General features: G+C 38.1%; 1 protein-coding gene across 5 annotated transcripts in view; it reads left to right on the top strand.

Annotated features, from left to right (window-relative positions):
- Positions 1-17,454, top strand: part of ZBTB44 (zinc finger and BTB domain containing 44) — a 58,910-nt gene that overhangs the window by 1,947 nt on the left and 39,509 nt on the right. The gene's annotated exons all lie outside the window — the stretch shown is intronic.

The following is a 17,454-nucleotide window of genomic DNA, read 5'->3' as shown; positions in this document are numbered from 1 at the left end:
TTAGTGGTTTGAAGCTTAACCAGAATTTAGAATAAAGCCTAATAATGGTGTGCCTTATTGGAACTTAATTATAGAAATGAAGGCCAAAGCTTACATTTTTTTCGGCATGTAAGTGAATTATAGATTTTGGTCAAGAAGACATTCTAACTTCCACTTATTTTCTTACTGTTTTATTCGGATAGAGGCTAATACCAAAAGCAGACTTCACAATTTGAGAGCTACTAATAGTTTGGATAGGTAGGTTTTTTTTTGTCTGGAGAGTTTCAGTTGGAATTACTGCATTTAAAAAAATACTGTGTATATCTTCATTTATACAGTCAGTTGCTCCCATTACTTCCCTTTGACTGCCAATGGATATTTAATTTTACCTGATGTAGTTTCCTAATCATAGAATGTGGCAATAATGAAGGGAATGTTTTGTTATTATATGTTTTGTTATTGTTATTGTTGTTAGTCTTATATTTTACAGTGTTTGCATTAATTATGAGAACCTTTTCCATATCTGATCTGATTTGCAGAACAACCTAATGACTTAGATGATATTGAGTTTTACAGGTGAGAGAAACTTAAGTAATGTTAAGTAACTTGCTTTAGGCCACACAACTAGTGATAAAGGTGAGATTTATACCCAGATATGTTTCCAGTGTAGGTGTGTTTTCTACTGTACCTTCAGTACAGGTACACCTTTTTTTTTTTTAACACTTATTTATGAAAAATAATCAGTCTCTTTGAAATTGAGGAAAAATTTCAATGAATATCCCAGTACCTAAGTTCTGTGATTGACATTTCTGCCATGTTGTTCCCTCCCTTTCTGTGTGTAATCACTTGAAAGTAAATTGCAAACACCATGACACTCCAATATTTCCTCCTGCGGTTATACTGACCCCAGTATCATTATCAACACTTTTCTAAATTAGCAATCCATATGCAAATATCTGGGGTCTCTTTGGGAAATCAACCCCCACCCCACCCCCCAGCTGTATTCAGTTAAGATTCACACATTGTATTTGTTAATTATGCCTTGGATCCTTTTTTTAGAAGACCAGTACCCATCTCCTTTCATTCTGCCAGTGAACCAAACCACTTGCTTTATAAGAATGCTCCCACTTTGGGGACTTGTCCATTTCCTGATGGTGTCATTTAATGTAATCCTCTGTCCTAATTTTCCTGTTACTGGAAGTTAGGTCTAAAGAAAAGCTAGATTAGTTTAAGGAAAACTTTTATTTGGCAAGAATATTTCATAGATGATGCTATGTACCTATGTACTTTTATGTTACATCATGCTACAGTATTTAGGGTACTAAATGTGACCACTTGCTCAAAGTGGTAACTACCAGATTTACTGTAACGGTTTGGTTTGCCTGTTTGTGATTTGTATATGATCTTGGGGTAATATCTTGACCCCAAGCAAACAACCTATTTCTGGGTACCTTTTGCTCTGTGATAGCACCCATTGATGACTGTTGCTTCAATCAGTTATTTTATTGGAGATTTTCTGTCAAGATTTCTTTCATTAACTAGGAGTGAACTGAACTTTCTCCTAAAAATGTTAATGTCCTCCCTTTAGTTATCAATATTCAGGGTAAAGAGTTTGGGAGTTAGTCACCCCCCACTGCGTGCATTGCATAATGGTGGCAAATCAGATTTTTTTTCTTCTTTTTTGTGGGAATACTATGGACTGATGAGTTTTGATTTTTTTTTTTTTTAATATAACCGTTACAGTCGTTTTTCTTTTTGATGATCAAACTGTCCCAAATTTGGGCAGTAAAACCCTTTCATGTTGGTTCCTGTGTCTTTTTAATGCTTCTGCTCACCATTAGTCTTGGAACACTCTCTGGTGCAGAATATCCCAGGCTCGCCTTGTTACTTTCCTTGTCCCAGATCTGGAATGGGCTTTTCATCCAAGAAGTCTTGACTCTTTTTAGTGAGAAATGTTGTATAGAAACCAGGATCTAACTGTTTGGCATATTCATACTGCTGGAGTGTCACTGGGTCTAGGCCCTTTGAGAAGGGAGAACAAAAAATGGTGTTTTGCTTGTTTGTTTAAGCAAATTCATAGGGATATATCCAATTCAGATTTAACATAGCAGGTTTTTCTTTGTCTTTTGTCTTAAAAATCGTAGTTCCTAATAAAATGAACATTCTCGCCGTATCCTACTATATATACTTAAAATCATTTCAATATTTTACCAATATCACTACTAGCAGTAAACTTCTGAGTAAAGTTTTAAGATTTCTTTGCGTTTATTCTTGTCGTTAGAATATATTGCATGAAGGCTGTGTAATCAGAGTACTTACTGTGTTCAGAAGTCACTTGAAGTACTTTCTCTGGTTATGCTGCCAATTTGATATGGTTCACTGGTTCCATTTTTTATTTTATGGTTTACTTTTTTTTTTCCCCCAAAAGAAATAACTTTTTATTGCAGTATAGTTGATTTGAAACTTGTTAGTTTCAGGTATACAGCAAAGTGATTCACATATATATATTCTTCTCAAATTCTTTTCCTTTATAGGTTATTACAAGATATTGAATATAGTTTCCTGTACCATACAGTGGGTCCTTGTTGTTTATTTTATATCTAGTAGTGTGTATCTGTTAATCCTAAACCCCTAATTTCCTCCCCGCTTTGGTAGCCGTAAGTTTTGTTTTTGTGAGTCTGTTTCTGTTTTGTAAATAAGTTCATTTATATCACTTTTTTAAGATTCCACATATAAGTGATGTATGATATTTGTCTTTCTCTGTCTTACTTCCCTTAGTATGATAATCTCTAGGTTCGTGGCATTATTTTAGTTTTTTAAGGAACCTCCATACTGTTCTCCATAGTGCCTGCACTAGTTTACCTTCCCGGCAACAGTATAGAAGGATTCCCTTTTTAAATTTTATTTTTGAGTATATAAATTATATGTGCTTAGTCGCTCAGTCATGTCTGACACTTTGTGACCCCATGGACTATAGCCCGCCAGGGGGGCTTGTCCATGGGGATTTTCTAGGCAAGAATACTGGTGTGGGTTGCCATGCCCTCCTCCAGGGGATCTTCCCAACCCAGGGGTTGAACCCAGGTCCCTCAATGCACGCAGATTCTTTACCATCTGAGCCACTGGGGAAGCCCAAGAATACTGGAATGGGTAGCCTATCCCTTCTCCAGAGGATCTTCCCGACCCAGTTATTAAACAGGGGTCTCCTGCATTGCAGGCAGATTCTTTGCCAGCTGAGCTACCAGGGAAGGCCATATAAACTATATACAAGGTTCAGAAGTCAAATATTTTAAAAGTATTTTTAAAGAGGCCTTACCCGAGTTAGTTTTAAAATGTAGTGTTATTTAACTCTGTCATACCTTTTAATATCTAATAGATTCATATATCTTCACTGTAAGAGGATTAACAGTGGACAGAGTGTGTTACTTAACGTGAAGTGATATTGGAGTACATTTATATTTTGCAGTTACATTCCAATTTCTCTGGCAAAGAGAAAGCACTAGACTAATCTTTAGAGGTGAGCAGAGAAGTAGATTTCAGGCTTATTTTTGCAAGCTTTACTTTGAAAAATCACTTTATTGATGGGTCAGTTCTTCATTTTTTTCTTTTGGCCATGTGGCCTGTGGGATCTTAGTTCCCCAACCAGGTATTGAACCTGGGCCCTGGCAGCAAAAGCCTGGAATCCTAACCACTAGGCCACCAGGGAATTCTGAAAATCATGTCTTCAAAGAGGCAGACAGTTGATACAGTTTTATAAATCCATTTACTTATATGTAACACAACAGAACTGACATACATATGCTATCTGCAGATATAAAAGGTATTTGGATGTGTGATCAGTGAAGATAGTACTTTTTTTTGATTGGGCAAAATGTGATAGAATCTATAATTATGCCTTCAAATGAAGATTTAAGAAGGAGCAGTCAATGGTTGTCTGAAGTGAGAATACAATTACAGAGTTTATCAGCTGCCTATCACCCAGGAAAAGATGAGTGCACGGTGTGGTTCCCTCTGAACACCACCACTGCTTTTGTTAACAGAGCAAACATTCTTCCTCAGGGAACGGAGTGGGGAAATGAACAATGCTTATGCATTGGGCCCATTTGCCTTTATCCTGTCTTTAATCTTGGTAAAATATACTGCTGAAGATTATTAGGAAACACAAAGTGATGAAAAAGTGCCACAAACAGTAGCATAGGTGTATATTCTCACACATAGCAGCTGGAAACTGTTTTGGTAGACTGAGTGGGCTCATACAGTTATGAGAATTGCCAGCATTTGTTGAGCCTTTCAAAAAGGTATCACCATGCTAAATATTTCATACATCATCTCATTCAGATCCTACTTTAACCCTTTGTTATTGCCACTTGTATCTTTGCAAATAAGTAAAGTGATATCCAGGCGTCAAACTAAAGTCTGTCTTTGGTGTTGCACTTAACACATTACTGCATCTCACAATTAAATGTGTCATAAAATTGGATATATTTTCATTCAGTATGAATCACAAGAAATACATGACTGACATTAGTCCTACCGCAGCACTGAAGATTGCATCTGAAATTTTCCATAATAAAATGTTGGAGGTTTTAAACTTTGAGGAAGTCTTTTTAGCCTTGTAAAGGATAGAATTCTCTTGTTACTGAAAATGGGGAAGCATCAGAGATTATTGTAAAGGGATTTCATATTGAATATATGTGTGTGTATATATATAAATACATATCCCCCCCCTCACCGTGGTTTCCTGGCATTTTGTAGACTACAAGTGAGCATATCTTTATATATGCTATAATGGGATGTCTTAATGCATGCAGCCACCACATTCATGATTGAAACAGTTCTTCTTGTATCTTGACTGATTTCTTGAAATTTATCTCCTATTAAACTGAAAGCCACTTTCGTTTTTTCCTTTGTTCTTTATATCAGAAATACTTCACTCCATAATGAGCTGGAAATCTCTGGATTTTTAGTCATGGCATCTAAAAATAGTGATTGTTTATGTGCCTTTAAAAAGATAAAGATACATTAAATTTATATTACACTCCTGCTTGATGGACACTTTCTTCACTAACATTATTATTAGTGCCAAAGGTGACTTCAGCCAGCACATTTTTACATAACTGATTCTGGAGTAAATCACTGACTTACATCATTGTGGTCCTTCGCATTGATAATTCTGTCTTGCTGCTGCTGCTAATTTGCTTCAATCGTGTGCGACTCTGTGCGACCCCATAGATGGCAGCCCACCACGCTCCCCTGTCCCTGGGATTCTCCAGGCAAGACTACTGCAGTGGGTTGCCATTTCCTTCTCCCATGCATGTGTGCTAAGTTGCTTCAGTCGTGTCTGACTCTGTGACCCTATGGACAGCAGCCCACCAGGCTCTTCTGTCCACAGGATTCTCTAGGCAGGAATACTGGAGTGGGTTGCCATTTCCTTCTCCAAATTCTATAGAGTGAAAATTGATGAATGAAACTAATGTCTCAGTTTTCTAGGAGAACATCATTTGTTTCCATATTGAGTATTCTTCCATTTTAGTAATGTATACCTTTAAAAAAAACCTTAAAATTACAAATGTTTGATACCCCAGTTTCAATATTCTATACTGTTATCTGTCCTGTCTATAGGTATTAAATGGTGTATGTAGGTTTTGTTTTTTTTTAATGTTGACATGATTTGGTTTTAACAGTTTTTGATGCAGTCAGCTTACAAACAACTTGAGGTTACATATAACCAAGAGTTTGAATCTTTGGAATCAAGATTTTGTGGAACTACTACCCTCTGGCTTCTGAAACAATGTAATTCTTTGTAAAAATGATTTTCCCTTGATTCACATCTTAACCTAAGTATCTGATTATCACCTACTGTTAGCAAGCAAGCTTGTTCAGAACTTTGTTGTTTTTTAGTTGATGAGTCGTGTTCAGAGCCTTTGTAGCTCCTTGGACTATAGCTCCATGGGCTATATAGCACACCAGCCTCTTCTTTCCATGGTGATTTTTCAGGCAAGAATACTGAAGTGGGTTGCCATTTCATTCTCCAGGGTATCTTCTTGGATCAGGGATTGAACCTGTGTCTCCTGCACTGGCAGGTGGATTCATACTACTGAGCTACCAGGTTAGCCCCTATTTGGAACTATCCTCTATTAAATGTGGCATGTTTAGTTTTGTAGGCTGGATAATTTCATTAGGCTCATGAGTGGGAGGATTATTCCAACTATTTTGGGGAAGGGGCAGAGAGTTCCAAGAACTGGGCCACTGCCCACTTTTGGGGCTTTATAGTCAGCCTTGGAACTATCTTGGGGGCTTCCCAAGTAGCTCAAATGGTAAAGGAACTGACTGCAGTGCCAGAGATCTAGGTTCAGTCCCTGAGTCAGGAAGATCCCCTAGGGAATGGCATGGCAACCCACTCCAGTGTTCTTGCCTGGAAAATCCCATGGACAGAGGAGCCTGGCAGACTACAGTCCGTGGGGTCGCAAATAGTTAGACACAGCTAAGCAACTCACACACACAGACACACACACACTTGGAACTATCTTGGCGCCTGTGGATGTTTAATTTAGCGTGCTGATTGTTATAGTGAGTGAGGCTTAGTGTCTAGTGGAAATAGACTTGTCTGCCACCTTGGACCTACTTGCTTTATGTCATGTCCTCGGGCTATGTCGTTCTTTTAAAGGCTGTGCCCTGCCACCTTCCCTCCTGTTTCACATTTGGAGTGCTTCCTAGGCGGGAAGTGAGCTACTTTAGGGTAAGTCACTCTGGTGTATACAGCTGGCCTCAATTTGGGCTTTCTCTCAAGTCAATTTGTCTTGCATTTGATTGGCGTACCCTGTTGAAGAGAGGAATTGTTAGACTGCCTGATTTGGGAACCGGTTCGTTTGCTTTTCCAGAGCTAGGCTTGCCCATTTGTTTGAAGGCCTCCATTTGGGAGTGGAAGTGGAATTTTAGACCACACCTCTTCTGCTTTTCTGTGTTACCGTAGCTTAGTTGTTGTTTATGTTTTTGTGTATGTCACTTTGGGATAAGCTACATATGGTCCTTTTTTTCTGGGCTGCATTTCGTCTGATTATTTCTTTGTGGGGCAATGTGTTTGTTGTTTGTATGTGTGTTAGTACCTGCGTTGGCCAGTTAAGACATCTTTGGTGAATAACAGGTCTGGGATGTGACAATACCAACTTTCTTATTGCTTAGGTTTCGCCTGTGGTGGTCCATTGGTTAGGATTTTCCCTTTTGAACTATCCTTGGTCATTCGTTCAGCTTTATCTCTGATGGGACACTGGTTGGGATTCTCCCCTTTTCGGTGCTAGGGAACTGTGACACTGAGAGAACAGTTTGAATTGCTGTTTGCTTGTTAATTGGTGACACCAGCCGTGGATAATCAAGTGTAGATGATCAGAGTTTTTACTTCATCTTACAGTCCCCCGGGGTTATTTGCAAAACTTAAGAGATCTGTAGCTGTGCTTTGTAAGTGAAAGAAAATGTATCAATCAATACTCCCTGAGATCTGGAAGGCAAAGGCCCCTAATAGATTGACTATTTTGTCAAAGTGTGTCTTTCGCAGTTGCTTTTATCTTGAGGGTATGTGTGTGTATGTGAATGAGTGTCTTGGTACCTGAATCCAAATCTCTTTTTCTCATTTTGCTGAAAGAAGACTTGTGAATGTGAGTGGATGGTATGTATTACTGTATTTGTTTAAACTGGCTTGTTAGTGTAATATCCTCAAGGTTCATCCATATCATAGCATATATCAGAATTTTCTCCCTTTTTAAGGCTAAATAATATTCCATTATATATATATATACCACATTTTGTTTATCCATTTATCTGTTGATAAATATGGGCTATAGTGAATAATGCTCCTGTGAACATTCATGTTACAAGTATACAAGTATATGATCATGTCTCTGCTTCCAGTTCTTTGGCGTATATACCCAGAAGTAGAATTGCTGTATCACATGGTAATTCTGTGTCTAATTTCTTTGAGTAACAGCCATAGTATTTTACATAGTGTCTATACTTACATTCCCACCAACAGTGCACAAGGGCTCTTTATCCACATCCTAGGCAACACTTATCTTCTGTTACTTTGTCTTTTATAGTAGTCATGTTAATGAATGTGAGATGGCAAAGTGTGTGGGGATAGGTCATTGATTTCTAGACCGTCTTCTCTTTGTGTACATTTAAAGCTATAAATTTTACTCTAAGCACTACTTTAGCTGCATTCTACAAATGTTGATAATGTTGTATTTTCATTATTACTCAGTTAGAAATACTCTCCAGGGATTTCCATGTCAAGTCCAGTGGTTAAGACACTGTACTTCCAAGGCAAGGGCCATGGGTTTGGTCCTTGGTTGGGAAATTAAGATCCCACATGCTCTGTGGCAAAAAAAAAAAAAAAAAGAGACAAAACAAAGCTTTCTAATTTCCTTTGTTGATTCCTTCATTACTATGGGTTATTTAGAAGTGTGTTATTTAAAATACCTGGAATTTTCTTGATAGCTCAATGATTTCTAATTTTTTAATATGTGATTAGAGAACACACTCTGGGTGCATTCATTCATTGTAAAATTTATTAAGATTTGTTTTATGGTCCAATTGGTGAACATACCTTGTTGCACTTGAAATGTGTACCAATGATTTTGTGTCACTGGTAATACTTTTTGTCATGAAGTATACTTTGTCTCAAGTTCAGTTCAGTTCACTCGCTCAGTCGTGTCTGACCCTTTGTGACCCCATGAATCGCAGCAAGCCAGGCCTCCCTGTCCATCACCAACTCCCGGAGTTCACTCAGACTCACGTCCATCGAGTCAGTGATGCCATCCAGCCATCTCATCCTCTGTCGTCCCCTTCTCCTCCTGCCCCCAATCTCTCCCAGCATCAGAGTCTTTTCCAGTGAGTCAACTCTTCGCATGAGGTGGCCAAAGTACTGGAGTCTCAGCTTTAGCATCATTCCTTCCAAAGAAATCCCAGGGCTGGTCTCCTTCACAATAGGGATAGCCAGTTCTTGCCTTCCAGTACTTACAGTTTGCATGGTATATCTTCTAACATACCTCTTTGGTTTTTTATTTAAAGTAGATTTCTTATATAAAGTGCATGTAGTTGGGCTTGCTTTTTCAGTCCTGTGATAGTGATAGTGAAAGTTGCTCAGGCGTGTCTGAGTCTTTGCGACCCCATGGACTATACAGTCCATGAAATTCTCCAGGCCAGAATACTGGAGTGGGTAGCCTATCCCTTCTCCAGGGGATCTTCCCAACCCAGGAATTGAACCAGGGTCTCCTGCATTGCAGGCAGATTCTTTACCAACTGAGCTGTCAGGGAAGCCTAGTCTCTCTTCTTTTTAGTTGAAATGTCTGTTAGTCCATTAAAATTTAATGTAGCTATATTTTACAGTATTTCGAAAAACAGACACATATTTGTCTGCTCCCGCTGCTCTAGCAAAAGTACCACAACCCGGATGGCTTAAAGAGAAAATTTTGTCTCAGCTCTGAAAGTTAGAAGTCTGAAATCTTGGTGTTGGCAGGGTTGGTTCCTCTTAAGGGAAGGAACTTTGCAAGAGAAGGAGCTCTTCTTGGCCTCTCTCCTTGCTTTTGCTTGTGGCAGCATAATTTCAGTCTTAACATGGCCTCTGTCTTTGAATTTTACTTTATATAAGTACATCCTAACTACCTCAGTTTAGTTTGATTACTTTTGTAAAAAGCCTGTTTCCAAATAAGGTAACATACTCAGGTACTGGGGATTAGGATTTCAACATATCTTTTAGGGGATACGCTTCATAAGACAGCAGTGCAAAAGTGTTTTAGGTAAAGTCACTAGTGTACATATTTTAAAGCACGCAGAGTAGGACTTGGTATGAACACTTAAAAACTCTTTAGGGAAATACAGAGCTCTTTAAATGCTAATTGACTATAAAAGTGACTTAAATTTGACTTGCTTATTAAGGATCCAAGAGACTGAAATAAGATATACCCTTTCTTCAGGCTTTCTTTTTAGTAAAAAATGATTTGATGTTAATTGCTAGTATTCCTTAAGTACTGTGGTTGAATTCTTGTAAATGGCAACTTCTAAGTTGGGGACAAGGGACTGAATCTGTGTTTTTTAGTCAGATCTTTCTTCAAATCCTGGTTTTATTACTTCTATTTCCTCCTTTTAACTGGATCTTAAAAATTCTTTCCTGAAAATTGTGACCACGGTGAGATAAAGACACTTGGTGGGAGTTACTCAGTGTATATTAATGTATTTTCCCTGGATGTAGAAATTAATAATAAGCACAATTCTGGTTACCAGCAATGAGAGGAGTTTCTAATAATGTTACTGATTTTATTGATTTATTGCTTTAACTCCAGGTAAATCTCATTGTTTTTCTCAGAGTGCTGAACTAGAAAACTTAACTCATGGAATAAAATAATTAAAAATTTTACTTGATTAAAAAGTGGCTAGTTATAAAAGTTAAAATGACCTTTTTTTATAACTCAGATACAGTAATTCATTTGGAATTATTTGTAAAAAATAAAGACTTAAGGAAGACCTTTGAGGGTTAAACTGTTGTCAGATAAAGATCACATGCACTTTTATTAGTGTTCATGCTCTCAAATATGAGTACTCATATGAAAAAGTTTAGTACTCCATTCAGAAAAAAAGGTGTGATTCCTTTCATGGAAAAATACAGATACTTGTTTTTGGTTAGATTGACAACATAGTGACAGTTTTTCTTAGAACAAAATTTAAAGTATGAGGCACTGTAGCATTTGTCCAAAACACTTGATTCTAAAGGAAATGATAGTGAAAAACATTTTTTAACAATAACTTTCTGGAGAAGGAAGTTGGTAAGTTGTAATTTTCACTACTTCACTCATATTTCTATGTAATTTGAGCATGAACTTTCTTCTTTCATCCTTGCTTAAACCATGTATATTGACAAGTTTTCTATAAAATATTTGTATTTTAATTTTATATAAAATTATAATTTTATACTTTAAAATATTTGTATGTTAAACTCCTTAAAATATATATTTTAGGTATTTTGTCTGAAGCTTTATTTTGCTGTCATTTATAATTGTACTTTTATTAATAATATGAGTGAACATAAAAGAATGTGCTTATTCCAAAAGTAAGCACCATAAATCACATTTATTCAACTTTTTTAAAAATGCCCCCTGTCTGTGTTAGGAAGTTAAAGAATATACACAGGCTCAACGTTTTCCCGCAAGTAGCATATGGATCCGTAGGAAAGCAAGATCTGTAGGCACTAATTGACTACCTGTGATACATAAAATGCTAGTTAAAAGAACAGTGATCTTTCTGTGGCCATAAAGAAATGCCCAGTTGAGAACCACTGCACTATGATACGCAATGTTATTGATAAGAGTGTAGCACATGTTAATGGTGTAGACAGAAATGATTAAGAAAATGCTGGTATGTTTACATGAAGACTGCACAAATAGTCATAGCAACTTTATTTGTAATGGCCCCAAACTGGGAACAACTCAGAGTTTGTTCTCTGTTAGGTGACAACCAGACGGTGGTAATTGCACACAATGGAATACTATTCAGCAGAAAACAAGAAGTAACAAAAATTCTGGAGCCTAACAACATAGATGAATCTCAAAATAATTATATCCAGTGAAAGAAGCTAGATGATTCTATATATATTAAAATTCTAGAAAATGCAACTAATCTAAAATGAAAAGCAAATTAGCAGTGGAGGTGAGAGGCTGGTGGGAGAGATTGTGAAGAGGCACAAAGAAAATTACAGGAGTCGTGGAAGTGTACCTTATCTTGATATTCTGACATCTGTGTGAAAACTGACCTGATTGTGTTGCAGGGCCCCTTCCAGGGCCCAAAAGTGGGCTCTTGTCTAACACTTGGAAATGAATTGTCCGAGGAGACACATGTCCTGACAAAGCAAGAGATTTACCGGGAAGGGGCACCCAGGCGGAGAGCAGTAGGGTTCGTTCTGACTCAGGATTCTTCCTGGTGGTGCACCCATTGCTCAGCCAAGATGGATACCACTGAGAATTATCCTTGGAGGTGGTTAGACACATGGTGTCTCCTTTTGACCTTTCCTGAACTCTTCTGGTTGGTGGTGACTTACTAGTTACTTTCTAGGACTAGGACCTCTTGTCATAAAATAACTCACACAAATGGTTACTATGGTGCCTGGCCAGGGTGAGCGGTTTCAGTCTGTGTGCTTCCTCTAACAATTGTACACTTCAAATATGTTTAGTTTTACATCACTTATACTGCAAACATTTATAAAATGATTTTTAAAGAACATGGGTATCATTGATTCCAAATATATACTGGAATTTTCCTTGGAGAGATAGGACATATATCTCATAAACCTAAATCGGTGTGGTGTCACATGCCAGATCATTGGTCAAGACAGAAAATGCTATAGGAGTTCAGGGGAGGAAAGGCAGCATAGTTTAATAGTAAAATGAGGAGAGGATTAAAGTCAGAGTGTCTGATTTTTAGGCCCTGTTAGGCCACTTATTTTCTCTGATCTTTGTTTTCCTTGATCTTTGAAGAATTTCCTCATCTACTTCAGAAGATTGCTTAATTTTTTTATTTAGCTGCGCCAGGTCTTAGTTGCAGCATGTGGGATCTTTTATTTGCAGCATGCAGATCCTTAGCTTTGTCATGTAGCATCAATTCTCTGACCAGGGACCAAACCCAGGCCCTTGGAGCTTGGAATCTTAGCTGCTGGACTATCAGGGAAGTCCTTCATCAGATTTTTTTAAGATCCAAAGAAAATATGTTTTAAAACACAGTATAATCTGAAAAGTGGCATGCAAGTGGCAGGTATTGCTGATATCCAGAGTAGAAGAAAGAACATAGTAGAGTAGTATTTGACTTGTTGAGAAAAATGAGGGAATTCCAAAATGAGACCAGAGATGGAAAGTGGAGATAATGTGTAGTATGTTCAGCTACTGCTGCTGCTGCTAAGTCGCTTCAGTTGTGTCCTACTCTGTGCGACCCCATAGACAGCAGGCCACCGGGCTCCCCCGTCCCTGGGATTCTCCAGGCAAGAACACTGGAGTGGGTTGCCATTTCCTTCTCCAATGCATGAAAGTGAAAAGTGAAAGTGAAGTCGCTCAGTCGTGTCTGACTCCTAGTGACCCCATGGACTGCAGCCTACCAGGCTCCTCCGTCCATGGTATTTTCCAGGCAAGGTATGTTCAGAGAATGGTTCAAAAATCAGTTTGGAGCAAAGAAAAACATCTAAAACCATAGCAGAGTAGAGAGAATATGAGGTATTAATGAGAAATAGTAGCATCAGGATGTCAATTGCTGTTTACTAGCCTTATGACCTTGGATAAGTCATTAATTCTCTGAGCTTCGATTTCCTCACCAATATAATGAATGGTGAGATAATAGTTCACCTTAGAATACCTAAACAGACATTTCTCCAAAGAAGACTTAGACACAGCTAATAAACACATGAAAAGATGCTTAACATCACTCATTATTAGAGAATTGCAAATCAAAGCTACCATGGTATCACCTTACACCAGTCAGAATGGCCATCATTGAAAAGTCTACAACAGTAGATGCTGGAGAGGGTGGGAATCCTCTTGCACTGTTGGTGGGAATGTAAATTGATACAACCACTATGAAAAACAGTATGGAGATTCCTTAAGAAACTAGGAATATGACCCAACAGTTGCACTTCTGAGCATATACACTGAGGAAATCATAATCGAAAAAGACACACATACCTCGCTGTTCATTGCAGCACTATTTACAATAGCTAGGAAATGGAAGTAATCTAGATGTCCATCAGCAGATGAATGGATAAAAAAGCTGTGGTACATATGTACAATGGAATATTACTCAGCCATAAAAAGGATTGCATTTGAGTCAGTTCTTATGAGTTGGATGAACCTGGAACCTATTATACAGAGTAAAGTAAGTCAGAAAGAGAAAAATATCACATATTAACATATATATGGAATCTAGAAAGATGGTACTGATGAACCTATTTGCAGGGCAGCAGTGGAGATGCCAACGGAGAAAACAGACTTGAAGACACAGTGGCGGAAAGAGAGGGTAGGGCGATTTGAAAGAATAGCGTTGAAACATACACATTACCATATGTAAAATAGATAGCTAGTGAGAATTTGCCGTATGATGCAGGGATCTCAGACCTGGTGCTCTGTGACAGCCTAAAGGGGTGGGAGGGAAGTGGGAGGTTCAAGAGGGAGAGGACAAATGTATACCTGGGGCTGCTTCATGTTGGCGTATGGCTGAAACCAACACATTATTGTAAAGCAGTTATCCTCCAATTAAAAATAAACTAATAAAAGTCTGCCTTATCTCAAGTATTTTACATATTGAAGTCAATTGATGTCAAACGATATAAATGCAGATGCTAAGAAGAATTCAGTGCTGTTAAGAGTTGTTCTGGGTGATAGCTAAAGCATGAAGTAATTGCTGGACTAAAATGATTGGATTTTAAACAATTTGAACAGTGGTGAAGGATTAACTCAACATCCTGAGACTAAAGGCAGGAGAACAATCAGGATGTTTAAGTAGCCCAGGGCAGTGGGCAAAACAGAAAGGATTGATTTGATATAGGCCTTAGTGACCAAGTCTGTGTTTGGAGGAAAAGTGAAGGACAGAAGTTGTATTCGTTTCTTGCGGCTCTTGTAATAAATTATCACAACCTGGATGGCTTTAAACAGCAAACTTATCCTTTCACAATTCTGGAGTCTAGAAATTCATAATTGGTATCATTGGATTGAAATCAAGATGTTGGCAGGTACCGTCTTTCTCCAAAGACTCTGGTCAAGGTGGGAAATCCATTCCTTGCCTCTTCTAGTCTCTGATGACTGTATGCATTCCATGACTTGCAGCCTCATAACTCCAATTTATCCCTGTCTTCCCCATCACCTTCTCTGATATCGGTGTCATATCTTCTAACTTCTGTCTTAGAAGGATGCTAAAGATTGTACCTAGGGGCCACTTGGATATCCAGAGATGTCTCCCTATGTTGGGATACTTCATTCCACCTGCAAAGTCCTCCATAAGAACCGTTTGCAAATTCCAGGGATTAAGACATGGACATATCTGAGGGAGTGACTTTTTTTACACTACTGTAGAAGTCAAAGATGACGCCCAGGTTTTTTGCTTTTTGGAATGATTGTATCTTTATCTTGGGCCAGAGAATTTGAAAAAGAAGAGTACATTTGGAGAAGTGATGATTAATTCTTTTGGACCTGTTGAAGTACCTATGGGAGATCTCTATGTGGATATTTATTTTGTGGATCAGAAAACTTTTAATGGAGTGAGTTAAAACACTATTTCAAAACAAAACAAATTCTAAAGTAAGGCAGCTTCAGAGTTAATTACTCTGCAATTCAGTGACATCATCAAGAGCCTCAGTTCTCAACTTTTTGCTTTGCCATCCTTAAGTTAACTCTTATTGTGGTTCCGAGGTGACCTGCCACAATTCCTAAGCCTTAAGTCCAGACATGAAAACACCTAACTGAATTTTGTGCGCCTTTTTTTTTTTTTTAAATCACCCTAACCCTTGAAGCTCTGGAGCAAGCTCTATTCTTTTTAGCCAGATAAACATTTTAATGTTTTCTTGGTTATCTTTTACCTAAATAGACCTATTATGTCTATGTTGCAATTGGAACTTACGATTATCTTATGTGACAAATGGATTTTACTGCTCTTTGATGTGCGAATTTGAATACACAAACCATGTCTGTGGCCTGGCTCAGAAAAGCAGCCTGTTCACCTTGTTGAGCCTTTTCTTTTTTTTTTTTTTCCCGCCCCCCCTCCCGAGCCTTTTCTATTATTAGGTTCTTGTCTAAAAATTTCTAACCATCTCCTGATTTAACATTAAATGTTAAGGCATTTAAAAACATTTATAATTTTTCTGAATTTGCCTATGAAGGAGGGAGTAGCTAAGGAAAAATTTCCAGATTTTTAGAGGAGATGAATCAAAAATAAGTACTAGATTTTAAGCTCTGGGTGAATGGTTAATTAAAAGCATCTATCATTAGCAGTTAGAAATCCTATAGTGGAGTGTCAGCTGAGAAGAATTTGAGTTGTTTCAGGCAGTGAATTTGAAAGATAGCAGACATATCCAGATGGAATTGTCTAGCATTCTCACTGATCATACAGAGGAGCCTGGTGGGCTACATACAGTCCATAGGGTCACAAAGAGTCGGACACAACTATGACTGAGCCCACATGCACTAGCTCATCATAAGAGGCCCAGAATTGGAGTTCAGGAAGGGTGCTGGGGTTAGAGATTTGAGACAAATTGAGCCAAAGGTGATAGAGACCTGTCAACAGAGATTCATCACTCAGTGCTGTATGGCGTTCTTCTGTGTATGCTGTGTGCTAGGCACTGGGCACTTCCCGTGTACTTGTTTTATCTTGCTTGACTCCTGCCACATTTAACTAGTTTAAGGGCATCCAGTAAGTTCAGTGATACAGACATTATTAAGATCCAGGTTTGTAGAGGAAAATAAATACTATATGATACTGCTTATATGTGGAATCTTAAAAAAAAAACAAAAACTAATGACTATAACATAAAAGAAGCAGACTCACAGATCCAGAGAACAGGTTAGTGATTACCAATTGGGGTGGGTAATACAAAGGTGCGGTGAGTCAGAGGTACAGCTGTTGACTATAAGACAGACTCAAGTATGTGTTCTACAACATGGGGTATATAGCCAATATTTTGTAATAACTATAAATGGAAAGTGACCTTTAAAATTGTATAAAAATAAAGCAGTTTTTTAATTTTAAAAAAATTCCCTGGAGGTCCAGCGGTTAGGATTCTGAGCTTCTTACTGCAGGAGGCATAGATTCAGTTCCTGGACCCCTGGTCAGGGAGCTAAGATCCCACAAGCCATTTAACACAGCCAAAAAAAAAAAAGAGGACACCGAAGCAGACTCACAGACATAGAGAACAAGCTTATGGTTACCAAAGGAGAGGGATGGAGGGACAAATTAGAAATTTGAGATTGTAACAGATACAAACTACTATACATAAAACACATAAGCAACAAGGATTTGCTGTATATAAAGCAGGGAATTGTGCCCAAAACCTTGTAATAACCTACAATGGAATATAATCTGCAAAAAAAAAAAACAAAACACCCTGAATCACTGTCCTCTACCCTTGAAACTAATACAGTATTGTAAATTAACTATTCTTGAATAATAAACAGATTAGAAAACAGTAATAACCACAAATATCCAGATTTGTCTGAAGTACAAAGCAATGCTCTTCCTACTATATAAACTATTTCTGCTGCTGCTGCTAAGTCGCTTCAGTTGTGTCCAACTCTGTGCGATCCCATAGACGGCCTCCCACCACGCTCCCCCATCCCTGGGATTCTCCAGGCAAGAACACTGGAGTGAGTTGCCATTTCCTTCTCCAGTGCATGAAAGTGAAAAGTGAAAATGAAGTCGCTCAGTTGTGTCCAATTCTTAGCGACCCCATGGACTGCAGCCTACCAG

Source organism: Bos indicus, chromosome 29, assembly GCF_029378745.1.
Source record: "Bos indicus isolate NIAB-ARS_2022 breed Sahiwal x Tharparkar chromosome 29, NIAB-ARS_B.indTharparkar_mat_pri_1.0, whole genome shotgun sequence".
Lineage (NCBI taxonomy): Eukaryota > Metazoa > Chordata > Mammalia > Artiodactyla > Bovidae > Bos > Bos indicus.
The sequence above is the reverse complement of the archived record's forward strand: the minus strand, read 5'-3'. Positions and strand labels throughout refer to the sequence as shown.